The sequence below is a fragment of the Chlorocebus sabaeus genome, chromosome 6, assembly GCF_047675955.1.
Source record: "Chlorocebus sabaeus isolate Y175 chromosome 6, mChlSab1.0.hap1, whole genome shotgun sequence".
In the NCBI taxonomy this organism is placed as follows: domain Eukaryota; kingdom Metazoa; phylum Chordata; class Mammalia; order Primates; family Cercopithecidae; genus Chlorocebus; species Chlorocebus sabaeus.
In genome coordinates, this window is record NC_132909.1 from 40,085,562 (window position 1) to 40,103,282 (window position 17,721).

The following is a 17,721-nucleotide window of genomic DNA, read 5'->3' on the forward strand; positions in this document are numbered from 1 at the left end:
ATAGACTGGCAAATTGGATAGAGTCAAGACACGTCAGTTTGCTGTATTCAGGAGACCCATCTCACATGCAGAGACATACATAGGCTCAAAATGAAGGGATGGAGGAAGATCTACCAAGCAAATGAAAAACAAAAAAAAGCAGGGGTTGCAATCCTAGTCTCTGATAAAACAGACTTTAAACCATCAAAAATCAAAAGAGACAAAGAAGGCCATTATGTAATGGTAAAGGGATCAATTCATCAGGAAGAGCTAACTCTCCTAAATATATATGCACCCAATACAGGAGCACTCAGATTCATAAAGCAAGTCCTTAGACACTTGAAAAGAGACTTAGACTCCCATACAATAATCATGGGAGACTTTAAGACCCCACTGTCAACATCAGACAGATCAACGAGAGAGAAAGTTAACAAGGATATCCAGGAATAGAACTCAACTCTGCACCAAGTGGACCTAATAGACATCCACAGAACTCTTCACCACAAATCTACAGAATATACATTCTTCTCAGCACCACATCACACTTATTCCAAAATTGACCACATAGTTGGAAGTAAAGCACTCCACAGCAAATGTAAAAGAACAGAAATTATAACAAACTGTCTCTCAGACCATAGTGCAATCGAACTAGAACTCAGGACTAAGAAAATCAATCAAAACCATTCAACTACATGGAAATTGAACAACCTGCTCCTGAATGACTACAAGGTACATAACGAAATGAATGCAGAAATAAAGATGTTCTTTGAAACCAATGAGAACAAAGATACAACATGCCAGAATCTCTGGGACACATTTAAAGCAGTGTGTAGAGGGAAATTTATAGCACTAAATGCCCACAAGAGAAAGCAGGAAAGATCTAAAATTGACACCCTAACATCAAAATTAAAAGAACTAGAGAAGCAAGAGCAAACACATTCAAAAGCTAGCAGAAGGCAAGAAATAACTAAGATCAGAGCAGAACTGAAGGAGATAGAGACACAAAAAAACCCTCCAAAAAATCAATGAATCCAGGAGCTGGTTTTTTGAAAAATCAACAAAATTGATAGACCACTAGCAAGACTAATAAAGAAGAAAAGAAGAAGAATCAAATAGATGCAATAAAAAATGATAAAGGGGATATCATCGCCAACCCCACAGAAATAAAAAGTACCATCAGAGAATACTATAAACACCTCTACACAAATAAACTAGAAAACCTAGACAAAATAGATAATTTCCTGGACACTTACACTCTCCCAAGACTAAACCAGGAAGAAGTTGAATCCCTGAATAGACCAATAACAGGCTCTGAAATTGAGGAAATAATTAATAGCCTACCAACCAAAAAAAGTCCAGGACCAGACGGATTCACAGCCAAATTCTACCAGAGGTACAAGGAGGAGCTGGTACCATTCCTTCTGAAACTATTTCAATCAATAGAAAAAGAGGGAATCCTCCCTAACTCATTTTATGAGGTAAACATCATCCTGATACCAAAGCATGGCAGAGATACAAAAAAAGAAGAGACTTTTAGACCCATATCCCTGATGAACATCGATGCAAAAATCCTCAATAAAATACTGGCAAACCAAATCCAGCAGCACATCAAAAAGCTTATCCACCATGATCAAGTGGGCTTCATCCCTGGGATGTAAGGCTGGTTCAACATATGGAAATCAATAAACATAATCCAGCATATAAACAGAACCAAAGACAAAAACCACATGATTATCTCAATAGATGCAGAAAAGGCCTTTGACAAAATTCAACAGCCCTTCATGCTAAAAACTCAATAAATTCAGTATTGATGGAACGTATCTCAAAATAATAAGAGCTATTTATGACAAACCCACAGCCAATATCATACTGAATGGGCAAAAACTGGAAGCATTCCCTTTGAAAACTGGCACAAGACAGGGATGCCCTCTGTCACCACTCCTATTCAACATAGTGTTGGAAGTTCTGGCTAGGGTAATCAGGCAAGAGAAAGATATAAAGGTATTCACTTAGGAAGAGAAGTCAAATTGTCCCTGTTTGCAGATGACAAGATTGTATATTTAGAAAACCCCATTGTCTCAGCCCAAAATCTCTTTATTCTGATAAACAGCTTCAGCAAAGTCTCAGGATACAAAATCAATGGGCAAAAATCACAAGCATTCTTATACACCATTAACAGACAAAGAGAGCCAAATCATGAATGAATTCCCATTCACAATAGCCTCAAAGGGAATAAAATACCTAGGAATCCAACTTACAAGGGATGTAAAGGACCTCTTCAAGGAGAACTACAAACCACTGCTCATGAAATAAAAGAGGACACAAACAAATGGAAGAACATACCATGCTCATGGATAGGAAGAATCAATATTGTGAAAATGGCCATACTGCCCAAGGTAATTTATAGATTCAATGCCATTCCCATTAAACTACCAATGACTTTCTTCACAGAATTGGAAAAAACTGCTTTAAAGTTCATATGGAACCAGAAAAGACCCTGCATTGCCAAGACAATCCTAAGCCAAAAGAACAAAGCTGAAGGCATCACACTACCTGACTTCAAACTATACTACAAGGCTACAGTAACCAAAACAGCATGGTACTGGTACCAAAACAGAGATATAGACCAATGGAACAGGACAGAACCCTCAGAAATAATACCACACATCTACAACAATCTTTGACAAATCTGACAAAAACAAGAAGTGGGGAAAGGATTCCCTGTTTAATAAATGGTGCTGGGAAAATTGGCTAGCCATAAGTAGAAAACTGAAACTGGATCCTTTCCTTATTCCTTATATGAAAATTAATTCAAGATGGATTAGAGACTTAAATGTTAGACCTAAAACCATAAAAACCCTGGAAGAAAACCTAGGTAATACCATTCAGGACATAGGCATGGGCAAGGACTTCATGTCTAAAACACCAAAAGCAACGACAACAAAAGCCAAAATTGACAAATGGGATCTAATTAAACTAAATAACTTCTGCACAGCAAAAGAAACTACCCTCAGAGTGAACAGGCAACCTACAGAATGGGAGAAAATTTTTGCAATCTACTCATCTGACAAAGGGCTAATATCCAGAACCTACAAAGAACTCAAACAAATTTACAAGCATAAAACAAACAATCCCATCAAAAAGTGGGCAAAGGATATGAACAGACATTTCTCAAAAGAAGACATTCATACAGCCAACAGACACATGAAAAAATGCTCATCATCACTCACCATCAGAGAAATGCAAATCAAAACCACAATGAGATACCATCTCACACCAGTTAGAATGGCTAACATTAAGAAGTCAGGAAATAACAGGTGCTGGAGAGGATGTGGAAAAAAAGGAACACTTCTACACTGTTGGTGGGAATGTAAACTAGTTCAATCATTGTGGAAAACAGTGTGGCGATTCCTCAAGGATCTAGAATTAGAAATACCATTTGACCCAGCCATCCCATTACTGGGGATATACCCAAAGGATTATAAATCATGCTGCTATAAAGACACATGCACACATATGTCTATTGCAGCACTATTCACGATAGCAAAGACTTGGAATCAACCCAAATGTCCATCAGTGACAGATTGGATTAAGAAAATGTGGCACGTATACACCATGGAATACTATGCAGCCATTAAAAAGGATGAGTTCATGTCCTTTGTAGGGACATGGATGCAGCTGGAGACCATCATTCTCAGCAAACTATCACAAGAGCAGAAAACCAAATACCACATGTTCTCACTCATAGGTGGGAATCAAACAATGAGATGACTTGGACACAGGAAGGGAAACATCACACACCGGGTCCTATTGTGGGGAGGGGGTAGCGGGGAGGGATAGCATTAGGAGATATACCTAATGTAAATGACGAGTTAATGGGTGCAGTACACCACCAACATGGCACATCTATATATATGTAACAAACCTGCATGTTGGGCACATGTACCCTAGAACTTAAAGTATAATAATAATAATAATAAAATTTTTAAAATGAAACAATTATTTTAAAAAACTTCAATAAGATGCAAAGAACACAGATAACTAAAAAATTTTAGGAAACAACACAGAAACAGAATTAGAAGTATAATATACAAGTAGGCCAAGCATGGTGGCTCACACCTATAATAATAAAACTTTGGGATGCTGAGGCAGGAGCATTGCTTGGGATCAGGAGTTCAAGACCAACCTGGCCAAATAGCAAAATGACATCTCATTTTTTAGATAGATAGATAGATAGATAGATAGATACATAGATAGATAGATAGATAGATGGATAGATAGATAGATAGATAGATAGATAGATAGATAGATAGATAGAGGTATAAATATAGATAGATAGAAAGAGAGAAATAAAAACCATAAAAACAACCACACAAAAATCCTGCAGTTAAAGTAAACAATGGCAGAACTGAAGAAGTGTAATAGAAAATTTTAACAGGAGACTCAATTATAAAAAAGAAAATTCAACAAACTCAAAAACACGTCATTTGAAAGTGATCAATCATAAAGTGAACAAATTGACACATTTTAGAATTTTCAGAAGAACACAGAGAGAAAGAATAAAAGTGACTGAAAGACAAAATGTCTGAAAACTTTCCAAATATATGCTGAACACAGTGGCTCACACCAGGACTCTGAGAGGCCAAGGTGGGTAAGTGGCTTGAGCTCAAGTGTTTGAGACCAGCCTGGAAAATATGACAAATCCCATCTCTACAAAAATATACAAAAATTAGCCAGACAGGGTGACAATACCTTTAGTTTCAACTACTTGGGTGGCAGATGTGGGAAGATCGCTTGAGTCTGAAAGGCAGAGGTTGCAGTGAGCTGAGATCATGCCACAGCACTTCAGCTTGGGTGACAGAGTGAGACCCTGTCTCAGAAAAAACCTTTCCAAATTTAGAAAAGGATATGAACATCCAGTTTTATGAAGCTCAATTTATCTACAGAGAAAAATATATAAGCCTAATAAGGATTAACCTAGAACACATTATCATTAAATTGCCAACATTTACAGATAAAGCACAAATCTTGAAAACGGGAAGAGATAAGAGATTCTTTGCATACAAGAGAACTTTTATGTAATCAGTGGATTTTTCAGCAAAAATATTGCAAGCCAGAATATTCAATTATATATTTAAAATACTGAAAGAAGAAAAGAAAAACCTGACAACTAAAAAGAATATATCCAGTAAAGCTGTCTTTTAGACATAAAAGAGATCAAGACATTTCAAGACAAAGGGAAAAGGTGAGGAAATATATCACCACTCAACCTGCCTTATAAGAAATGATACAGGGAATTCTTCACATTAAAATGGTGGAATGATAACTAACAATAAGTATAAATGTCACCAGAAAGATAAGTATGTAGTGAAATTCAGAATATTGTAATAGTTTTGTAAAAATACTTTAAACTCTAAAATAAGATCATACAAAAAGTATTAAAAATAAAGACTGTGACAATAATTTTTTAATAAATATACAACATAAAAAGTTATAAAGTATGACTATATAGTATTAAGTGTGTAAAAGAAGAAAATGTGTACAGTTTTTACATACACAGAAGTTAAATTGTTATCATCCTAAACTAGACTGTTAAAATCCCAGCATTTTGGGAGACTGAGGTGGGAGAATTACTTGAGCTCAGGAGTTTGATACTGGCCTGAGCAACATAATGAGACATTTCTCTATGAAAAAAAACAAATAGCTGGCTGTTGTGGAGCCTACCTGTAGTCTCAGCCACCTTGGTGCCTGAGATGGGAGGACTACTTGAGCCCAGGAGGTTGGGGTTACAGAGGGCTGTGACCATGCCACTGTGTTCTAGCTTGGGCAACAAAGCATAACCCTGTCTTGACACAAACTAACACAACCATAGGAAAGATGGGACAAGAATAAAATATTTTTAAAAATTTAAATACACAGAAAAAAACAAAATCACAATAGTAACTTATTAGTAGTAACCTATCACTATTTTACATATAGAGAATAAATTATCCAATAAACAGACACAGCTACTATACACAATGTCATCTCCACATTTTAGGTTAAAATTAAATAGCCATTGTAATAGAATTAAAAGGTGGGAACTTTAAGAATTTATTAGGCCATAAGCAACCTAACCCTCATGAATGGATAAAGGTTCTTATCATGAGATGGGTTAATTATAACAAGAGAGGGTCTCTTATGAAAGGCAGCTGTCTCTTCCTCATGCCTTTGGCTATGTTATTATACAGAACAAGGCCTTCAACAGATGCGTGTTATATTCTTTGCCATCCCAGCCTCCAGAATCATGAGGCAAAGAAATTTTTGCTTTTCATAAAATACTTAGCCTGTGATACACTGATATAGCAACAAATAACACGCTGAAACTGAGTGGTTGAATTACTTTTTAAAAGCCCAATGATATGCTGCCTAAAAGAGACTCCCTTTTGATTTAAGGACAAGCATAGGCCGAAAGTGAAAGGATGAAAAAAGATATTCCATGAAAATGATAATCAAAGGTATGCAATGGTAGTTATTGTTAAATTATACAAAAAAGACTTCCTAGCAACATCTATCACAAGAGTCAAATGAGTTTACCATGCAATAATAAAGCGGTTAATTTGTCAAGAGGATATAGGATTAAAAATATGTATGCTCCCAACACTGGAGCTTCTAAATATATAAAGTAAATATTCACAAAACTGTAGGGAGAAGTAGACAGAAACACAATAAAACTTTAATACCTTACTCAAAACAACAGACAGATCATTCAAACAGAAACCTACTAAGAAAACAGTGATACCACTATAGACTAAATAGATGATATACATATAACATTTCATTCAACATTATGAGATACACATTCATCTCAAAAATACATGGAATATTCTCCCAGCCTGGCCAACATGGTGAAACCTCATCTTCCCGAAAATACAGAAATTGATTGCGCTTGGTGGCGTACACCAGTAGTTCCAGCTACGAGGGAGGATGAGGCAAAAAAATCACTTGATCTGGGCAGATGGAGGTCACAGTAAGTCATGACTGCACCCATACACTCCAGCCTAGGCAATAGAGCAAGACTGAGCAACAACAACAAAAATAAGAAAATGAAAATAAAAACAAAAAAATACATAATATATTTTTCAGAGGAAATTATACTTTGAGAAATGATAATTTCAGGCGTTGACAGTGAGTCAAGACTGCGCCCATGCACTCCAACCTGGGCAACAGAGCAAGACAGAGCAAAGAAAAAAAATAACAAAATGAAAATAAAAACAAAAAATACATAAAATATTTTTCAGGAGAAATTATACATTAAAGCAGAAATAAATAAACAGGCTTTTTCAAATTTAACAAGGTTAAAATTATGTCATTTTTATTCGGATCACAATGGCATAAAACTAGAAAAAAATAGCAAGAAGAGAGTTAGAAAACTCAAAACGTGGCTATTAAACATCGTGCTTCTAAACAACAAATGACAGTCAAAGAAGAAAGTAGAGGGAAAATAAGAAAGCTCCCTGGGCCAGGCACGATGGCTCACACATGTAATCCAGCACTTTGGGAGGCCAAGGTGGGCGGATCATGAGATTAGGAGATTGAGACCATCCTGGCTAACACAGTGAAACCCTGTCTGTATTAAAAATACAAAAATAAAAATTAAAAATTAAAAAAATTAAAAATCAAAAATTAGCCAGGCGTGATGGCATGGGTCTGTAGTCCTAGTTACTGGGGAGACTGAGGCAAGAAAATTGCTTGAACCCTGTAGGCAGAGGTTACAATGAGTCGAGATTGCACCACTGCACTGCAGCCTAGGTGACAGAGTGAGACTCTGTCTCAAAAAAAAAAAAAAAAAATGCACCCTCATATAAATCAAATTCAACACACAAGGACCCAAAACTTCTTGGATACAACAAAAGCAGCTTTTTTTTTTTTTTTTTTTTTCTAATTTTTTTTTTTTTGAGGCAGAGTCTCACTGTGTTGCCCAGGCTGGAGTGCAGTGGCATGACCTCGGCTCACTGCAACCTCTGCCTCCCAGGTTCAAGCGATTCTCCTGCTTCAGCCTCCCAAGTAGCTGGGATCACAGATGCCGGACACCATGTCAGGCTTTTTTGGGTTTTTTTGGTATTTTAGTAGAGACAAGTTTTCGCCATGTTTCCCAGACTGGTCTCGAACTCCTGAGTTCAGATAACCCGCCCATCTCAGCCTCCCAAAATGCAAGGATTACAGGCATGAGGCACTGCTCCTGACCCAGACCGGTTTTTTTTTGTTGTTGTTTTTTTTTTTTTTTTTTTTTTTTTTTTGAGACGGAGTCTTGCTCTGTCATCCAGGCTGGAGTGCAGTGACACGATCTAGGCTCGCTGCAACCTCTGCCTCCCAGGGTCAAGCAATTCTCCAGTCTCAGCCTCCTGAGGAGAGTAGCTGGGACTGCAGGCATGTGCCACCATGCCCAGCTAATGGAGTTTCACCATGTTGGCCAGGTTGTTTCAATATTCTTATTGAAACAGTTTACAGTAAAAACCACTAATCACCATCCCAAAAGATCACATTTTTTGCCAACTATTTGAAGTCTACAGAAGGCTGGAGAATGCAGCAATGCCTAAGTCTGCATTTTGAAAACATGTACATATGTGTTAATACAATGTTTATTGATCTCATACTATGTACTGCCAAGTATGCTGTGGTGTGCTGTGCTGGGAAACTCACCTGGTGTGAGTTAAACCTCAAAAAATTTTGTGAAGTAGGTATTAAGTGTCCCACAATTTCTAGCAGAATTTAGATGATGATTCAGGCTTTCTGTTTGTTTTCTTTTTTTTAAGATGGAGTTTCACTCTTGTTGGCGCAATGGTGCAATCTCAGCTCACCACAACCTCCTCCTCCCAGGTTCAAGCAATTCTCCTGCTTCAGCCTCCCAAGTAGCTGGGATTACAGGTATGCGCCACCATGCCCGTTTAATTTTGTATTTTTAATAGAGACAGGGTTTCACCATGTTGATCAGGCTGGTCTCGAACTCCTGACCTCAGGTGATCCACCCACTTCCACCTTCCAAAGTGCTGGGATTACAGGTGTGAACCACCGTGCCCAGCCCTGTTTGTTGTCTTATCACTATAAAACCTAAATACAGACAGATAAAAGGGAAACAGAAATGAAGAGTTAAATAGAGTTCCAAAAGACTTTTAATGGTTGTGTTTAGATTTTCTTTCTCATAACATGTAGAAAAACTATTGGATTTGCAGAAGTGTAAAAGAGGTTGCTGTATGAAATGTCTCTAGAAGCACTGGTTTCAATAAGAAAGAAAGAAAGAAATTAAGCCTCCAAATTATCAGGGGAACCCACCCCAATATTTCAACGTAGGTTCTTTCTATTTTCCATAAGTGTGGGCCGGCTGAGAAATAAAGAGAAAGAGTACAAAGAGAGGAATTTTACAGCTGGGCCTCCAGGGGTGACATCACATATCTGTAGGACCATGATGCCCACCTGAGCCACAAAACCAGCAGGTTTTTGTTAAGGCCCTGTCTTGTGAATTCCAGGTGGATATCAGCCCTTATGTGTAGATTCTAGGTACCATTAACTTGGCTCTGTATTCTGAGCATTAAAGTAAGGAGAGAAAAACTGGAGGAGAAATTCCAACATGAAGGCTACTCTAACACATACTGGAGAACCCTAGAAGCTGGACTCAAAATTTGGAACTGAAGATTTAGGTTTTGGAGGGGCAGGAAAGCAAGCCACAGGGACACAAGAAATCTGGTCAAACTACACTATTAAGAATGTTAGATCCCAAATAGGCTGGAAGAACATTCAGCCTTCAGACTTTGAGGGAAGTGTGAACTTTGCTGCACAACTGTGGGTTGTGACTGGAAGCCCAAGAGAAAAGGGTCCATACAGAGTGAAGCCTGGTGAACACATTATGTGTTCATATCATGTCTAGTAATTCTGAACAATGTTAGAGAAATATAATTAAAAACAGAGGCCAGGCGCGGTGGCTCATGCCTGTAACCCCAGCACTTTGGGAGGCCGAGGCGGGCGAATCACGAGGTCAGGAGTTCAAGACCAGTCTGACCAACATGTTGAAACCCTATCTCTACTAAACGTATGAAAATTAGTCAGGCATGGTGGTGAGCACCTGTAATCCCAGCTACTCAGGAGGCTGAGGCAGGAGAATCACTTGAACCCAGGAGGCGGAGGTTGCAGTGAGCAGAGATCAAGCCACTGCACTCCAGCCTGGGCGACAGCACGACACTCTGTAACTGCCCCCACCCCACCCCCCGCCAAAAAGAAAAAAAAGACAATGATTGTTGTTGTTATCAGCAACAGCCAAATGGAAGAAATGTACAGGGCAAAAAAAGTGATGGGGAAAAATGGGGTGGGTAGATAACAGCTGTGATGAAAGTAATCCCCCATCTTTTGTGTTTTCCAAGATCATCTTACTGCAAAGAACACCCGTCCTGTTTTTGATATCACAAAGCCCCAGACTCTCTAAATTCTTTTTTTTTTTTTTTTTTTGCCTCATAAATGATAGAATAATAAGTTGTTAACCAAACTTTGCTTAAGTTTCTTTCCTTCCTCAGGACTCCTAACTTAGACCCAATCTTATTCTAAGTTAACATACAAGCCCTTTTCATGACCCTCTTAAGAACAGTCTGACTTCTGGGTGAAATATTCTCTCATCTAGGGTCTGATTTCACCATGTTTTGTCTCTCCCTTCCTCTCCCACCTTTTTTTCTGACTTTGTTTGCGCCTCCTTATGATTCATACTAAATAATTTAATAGACAACCATATGTAAACACTTTTAGAAGGTGCCAAGATTCATCTCATAAAATTTAGCATTAAACTTGGACATCCAGAGAACAGAGTACAGAATAGAGATATCCACTGTTACAAACTCTAGATCCTATAAAAAAAGGGGATCTGATGTTTTCACAAATATATGAAATTCATCCATTAATCTTTCACATTTGCTTGTGGAAATGTATTCATTTTCTGTAGTCATAGTTGAAGAAAGATTTTCTCTATTTCTTTTCCCTAGTAGCATTCCCAAAGCAAAGCCAAAGAATTCTTTATTTGAAATCACCCCCTAAAAATAACGGACATGAAAAACTAACTATGGCTGGGTGTGGTGGCTCACACCTGTAATCCCAGCACTTTGGGAGGCCGAGGAGGGTGGATCACGAGGTCAGGAGTTTGAGACCAGCGTGGCCAACATGGTGCAACCTCATCTCTACTAAAAAAAAAACAAAAATTAGCTGAGCGTGGTGGTGGGCACCTGTAATCCCAGCAACTTGGGAGGTTGGAGCAGGAAAATCACTTGAACCCCGGAGGTGAAGGTTCCAGTGAGCTGAGATTACTCCACTGCCCTCTAGCCTGGGTGTCAGAGTGAGACTCTGGAAAAAAAAAAAAAAAAAGAAAGAAAAAAGGAAAAGAATAACTACACTCACTCTGGAGAAGATAAAGGAGGTAAATTTTATATATATATATATATATATATATATATATATATATTTTTTTTTTAGATGATGTCTCACTTTTTCACCCAGGCTGAAGTGCAGTGTCATGATCTCAGCTCACTACAACCTCCTCCTCCTGGGTTCAAGTGATTCTCCTGCCTCAGCCTCCTGAGTAGCTGGGATTACAGGTGCTTGCCACCACGCCCAGCTAATTTTTGTATTTTTAGTAGAGACGAGGTTTCACCATGTTGGCCAGGCTGGGCTTGAACTCCTGACCTCAAGTGATCTGCCCGCCTCAGCCTCCCAAAGTGCTGGGATTGCAGGTGTGAACCACCGTGCCCAGTCAAGAATCTTTAACAAATAAAATATATCACTAGATTTTTTTGAAACCCACCTTTTATGGTCTGTGACTTTTTAAACATGTTTTAAGCTCTACTGAGAAAATAAAATTTACAGTTATTGAAAAACTGAAGTTGAAATAAGTTAAAAAATCTTTTCAGGAGACAAACGCAGGAAGTGGCAGTGGTAAATAGAACACAAACATGGCTGACTCAACTGTCAAGTCACACCATAATATCACTCAAAATGTCCTCCCATCCCCATCTTGTCCGTTAAATTACTCAATGACCACCTTCCCAGGAGACACTGTGTGGGCCTCAGGTAAATTTTGCTTCAGGTTCTTGCATTGCCTTACTGGGATGGGATCTTCTTGTCCTTTGGGAAAAAAATTTATTTCTTCACAAATCTGAAAGAATACAGAGAACAGAAATCCTTTCTACCTTTTCTCATCTATGCCAACATCTGACTGGCTCATCACCAATGTGTTTACAAAGAATAAAAATTAGGTTGAGAAAAGAACATTTATTTTTACCTGTTTCCACACTCGCACATTTTAATGTCATTGGGAAAAACTCCTCAATACATTTCAGAGACAAGGGGTAACATTAAAAAAATAATAATAATTTCTTCAAAGGGGTATACTTGGCATCAGCACTGACACAAAAACTTCTATTGAACTCTGACACCAAGTCAAATGTCACCTTTTCTACAAAGCCCTCCTTGATTTTGCCACTGCTATGTCAGTGGCAGAATTGATTACTACTGCCATTCAGTTCTTGAATACCCTGTCTTTTTATGTACAAGCATTACTCTCCAGAATAAATTAATCATTTACACATCAATCCATGCTAATAAACTATAAACTGCTACAGCGTAGATATGATGAACCGTGTTCATCTGTGTAATCCAAATGTCTGATACATAATAGGTATTATATATATTTATATATACACCTATATGTGTGTGTGTATATATATGTGTATATATATATGGAATTCATGCTTTCAGGGTGTTGCTGGAAAAGCTACCAAATTCTTTTTTTTTTTAACTTTTAAGTTCAGAGGTACATGTGAAAAATTTTTACATAGATATATGTGTATCATAAGGGTTTGTTGTGCAGATTATTTCATCATTCAAGTATTAAGCCTAGTACCTACTAGTTTGGTTTTTTTGTGTTTTTTTTTTTTTTTTTGAGACAGGGTCTCGCTCTATCACCCAGGCTGGAGTGCAGTGGCATGATCTCAGCTCACTGCAACCACTGCCTCCTGGGTTTAAGCAATTGTCCTGCCTCAGTCTCCCAAGTACTGGGATTACAGGCGTGCACCACAACGCCGGTCAATTTTTGTATTTTTGATAAAGTCGGGGTTTCACCATGTTGGCCAGTCTGGTCTCGAACTCCTGACCTCAAGTGATCCACCTACCTCAGCCTCCAAAAGCGCTGGGATTACAGGCCTGAGTCACCTAGCCTGGCCTAGTTATTTTTTCTCATCCTCTCCCTCCTGTCTCTAATAGGCCCCAGTATGTTTTGTCCTCTATGTGTTCATGCATCCCTGTCACTTAACTTCCACTTATAAGTGAGACCATGTAGTATTTAGTTTTCAGTTCCAGTGTTAGTTTGCTAAGAATAATGGCCTAAAGCTCCATCTATGTTTCTGCAAAGAATAAAATTTCATTCTTTTTCATGGCTGCACAGTATTCCATATTGTATACGCACCACATTTTTTCAAATCCAGTCTATCACTGGTGGACATTTAGGTTGATTACTTGTCTCTGCTATTGTGAATTGTGTTGCAGTGAATATACACGTGGATGTCTATTTACAGTAGAATGATTTATGTTGCTTTGGGTATATAACCAATAATGGGATTGCTGCATCAAATGGTATTTCTGTGTTTAGGTCCTTGAGGAATTGCCACAGTTTTCCACAATAGTTGAGCCACCAACAGTGTATAAGAGTTCCTTTGAGAAAAAAAATCTTAATGTTCTCAGAGGTTAGCTTTTGATACACATGTTATACCAGGAAACTGTCCTCAGGTCCAGGCCACCCAGCTGCTACTCTGAGAGGCTACACTCTCATTCCTCAGGCTGTCCTCTAAGAGATTACCCAGGGGATGATATTCATTAGACACTCCCAGAGACATGAAGTGTCTAATATGGGCATCTTGGCTTATCCCAGACAATTTTGAAACTCATAATCAAGAAAAGGCCAGAAAGTTGCTGTAAAAGGCCCTGTAGTCTCTCCAAAGCAAAACTTTAACCCAAATACATACTAATAAGGTGTGTGTGCCTAGGAAAGATACAAGGAGAAAAGGCACTTTTTTTTTTTTTTTTTTTTTTTACAGTAGCGTGTTAGAGGATTATTTGCTATTTTTTTCTCTCATGTGAAATGTTTACAGACAGAAAACAAAACTTTAAAAACCATCCACTGCTGTCTAAAATCGTGATTAGACTGTAGTAAAGTTCAGCTCAAGTTTGAGTCAAGACTCAAGTCTCGAACTCCTGACTTTGTGATCTGCTTGCCTCCACCTCCCAAAGTGCTGGAATTACAGGCGTGAGCCACTGAGCCTGGCCAAAAAAAAAAAAAAAAAAAAAAAACCACCAATTAGAATACTGTGTCTGCCAGGTGCTTGGTTCACACCTGTAATCCCAGCACTTTGGGAGGCCGAGGTGGGTGGATAACCTGAGGTCAGGAGTTCAAGACCAGCCTGACCAATATGGTGAAACCCCATCACTACTAAAAAAAAAAAAATACAAAAATTAGCTGAGCGTGGTGGCATACCCCTGTAATCCCAGCTACTCAGAAGACTGAGACAGGATTATTGCTTGAACCTTGGGAGTGGAGGTTGCAGTAAGCTGAGATCATGCCACTTCACTTCAGCCTGGGCGACAGAGTGAGACTCCATCTCAAAAAACAAAATAAAATACGGTGCCTGGAATGTACAATAAAGGACAAATAGTTGATAGTATTGTAAATTGGAGATGAGAAGTTTGGCTCATTTCCTACATTTGAGAATGTAGGAAGGAAAGTGGAAATTTATAATTTTACTACGAGCCTGAGTTTGGCCAGGGGAAAATGGTTGTGGATTAGAGAACTTGCCTGCCATACATTAGCAAGGCTCAGAGGAAATCATTTCTCCTGTGGAGTGTTAAAAAAATTAAAAAGGCCTGGCATGGTGGCTCACGCCTGTAATCCCAACACTTTGGGAGGCCGAGGCAGGCGGATCACCTGAGATCAGGAGTAAAAGACCAGCCTGGCCAACATGGTAAAACCCCATCTCTACTAAAAATACAAAAATTAGCTGAGCGTGGTGGTGTGTGCTTGTAATCCCAGCTACTCGAAAGGCTGAGGCAGGAGAATCACTTGAACCCAGGAGGCAGAGGTTGCAGTGAGCCGAGATCATGCCATTGCACTCCAGCCTGGGCAACAGAGCAAGACTCCATCTCAAAATAAATAAATAAATAGCTGGAAAGTAGACTGAAGTGGCTCTAGTGCCCTGTGCTCATAAGTAAAAATCTGAAACCTAACTCGAATGCATTTCTTATAAATTACTATCTTAGGATGAAAAAAATTCAGGCTTGTCCAGTCATAAACCTGCAATTAACCTCTAATTATATAACCAGGAAATTTCCACCTGGAACATAAAACTAAGGTGACTCCATAACTGTAACCAGTTCTTGAATCTGGTTTGCCTTCTCAAGCACGTTATAAAACCCTTTCCTTCATGCCCCTCACATGAACTACTCATGGTTGGGCGCTTTCCATTTCACCAATCACCGTTTGCTCAAAGGAACTCATTAATGTTTAAACATTGATGCTCTTTAACTTTTAACAGGGGAGACCATATGTGGTGGCTCACTTCTGTAATCACAGCACTTTGGGAAGCTGAGGCGGGCAGATCACCTGAGGTCAAGGAGTTCGAGACCAGTCTGGCCAACAGGGTGAAACCCCATCTTTACTAAAAATACAAAAATTAGCTTGGTGTGGTGGTGCACGTATGTAATCTCAGCTACGCTGGAGGCTGAGGCATGAGAATCGCTTGAGCCTCAGAGGCAAAGGTTAGAGTAAACCGAGATTATGCCATTACACTTTAGCCTGGGAGACAGAGCTAAACTCCATCCTAACAAAAAAATTTGACAGGAGAGACTGGGGACCCCAGGGCTGCAGCTCCTCCCACGCATACACGAAGTCCGCGTTCTGCCCTGATGACCCGCCTGGCATCCCTGAACACTCTGGGAAATATTTGGGACTGCAGGTGCAGAGCTGCTGTTAGAAGCAAATGCTCGGTGCAGCAAAGAAGAATAAGCACTCTGGCAAAAAGCTTTCTCAGCAAGGCAGTTTACTTCTGTAGAAGGTTGCAGCTTGCGCCAGTCACAATCGTAAGAGCAGATCGAGCAAGGGAGGGAAGGGACTTTTATCCCTAACGTGGCCAGTCCCTTTTGCCGTGTCCTGTTCCCATTGATTGGGGCTGGAAGGCACAATCTAAGCTAATCCCGATTGGCTATTTCAAACGGGGCAAGGGTGTGGGTTACAGTGGCAGGACGAGCAGTTAGGAGGGAAGGTCAGTTACAGAGTGGGTAATCAAGGGAATAGATGTGAGTTATACATTAGGACTGGCAGGAAGGTTATTTACCGTAACTAGAGGCAAGGAGGCACAAAGAAAGAGGAAGTTAGGCTTTGAAAATCGAGATCAAAGAACAAGGAAGTTGAACAAGCTGACTCTTTGAAGAGGAACCCACTGTACCTAACACTGCCCAGAGTGTTCCAGAAAGGGTGGCCGTGCAGGGACGGGGTGGGACGCAAGGGTCCAGGCTGCGGGCCCAGTCATCATCTTGCAGCCAGAGGGGCCTGGGGCAGAGCTTTGCCACCGGGGACTCAGGTCACGTCTGGGAGCTGACTTCGGGGAGGCCGGTCCCGCTGGTTTCACAGCCCAGGCTGGAGTGCAGTGGTGCGATCTCGGCTCACTGCAACTTCTGCCTCGTGAGTTCAAGCGATTCTCCTGCCTCAGCCTCCCAAGTAGCTGGGATTACAGGCGTCAGCCACCGGGCCCGGCTAATTTTTGTATTTTTAGTGGAGGTAGAGTTTCACCATTTTGACCAGGCTGGTCTCGAACTCCTGACTTCGTGATCCGCTTGCCTCAGCCTCCCAAAGTGCTGAGATTACAGGCGTGAGCCACTGAGCCTGGCCACAAAAAACAAAAACAAAAACAAAAAAAACAACAACAACACTCGAACTCCTGACTTCGTGATCCGCTTGCCTCAGCCTCCCAAAGTGCTGAGATTACAGGCGTGAGCCACTGAGCCTGGCCACAAAAAAAAAAAAAAAACAACAACAACGAAAACAAAAACAACACAACTTTTAAAAAAAGTTGTCTAGGCCGGGCGCGGTGGCTCAAGCCTGTAATCCCAGCACTTTGGGAGGCCGAGACGGGCGGATCACGAGGTCAGGAGATCGAGACCATCCTGGCTAACACGGTGAAACCCCGTCTCTACTAAAAATACAAAAAACTAGCCGGGCGAGGTGGCGGCGCCTGTAGTCCCAGCTATTCGGGAGGCTGAGGCGGGAGAATGGCGCAAACCCGGGAGGCGGAGCTTGCAGTGAGCTGAGATCCGGCCACTGCACTCCAGTCTGGGCGACAGTGCGAGACTCCCTCTCAAAAAAAAAAAAAAAAAAAAAAAAAAAAAAAAAAAAAAAGTTGTCTAAATGTTCCTCTTCTTACATTAATTAGCTAATAAGGTGCATCATACAAGCCGACCCAGGTAAGGAAAAAAGCAAGTGCATTTCAAGTCTCAGCTCTCTTCTTAATTAGTTGCAATACCCTGGGCACGTGACCCCGCCTACTTCAGCCTGTTTCCCAGTGGGTAAAATGCACGAATACTGGGGAGGGTCGGGGTGGGAGGTGGGTCCTGGAACTTTATCCAGTCAGTGGTGCTGGCATGGGAACTGCCCAATCAGGCGCTCAGTTGGAGAGGAGGGCGTGGCTT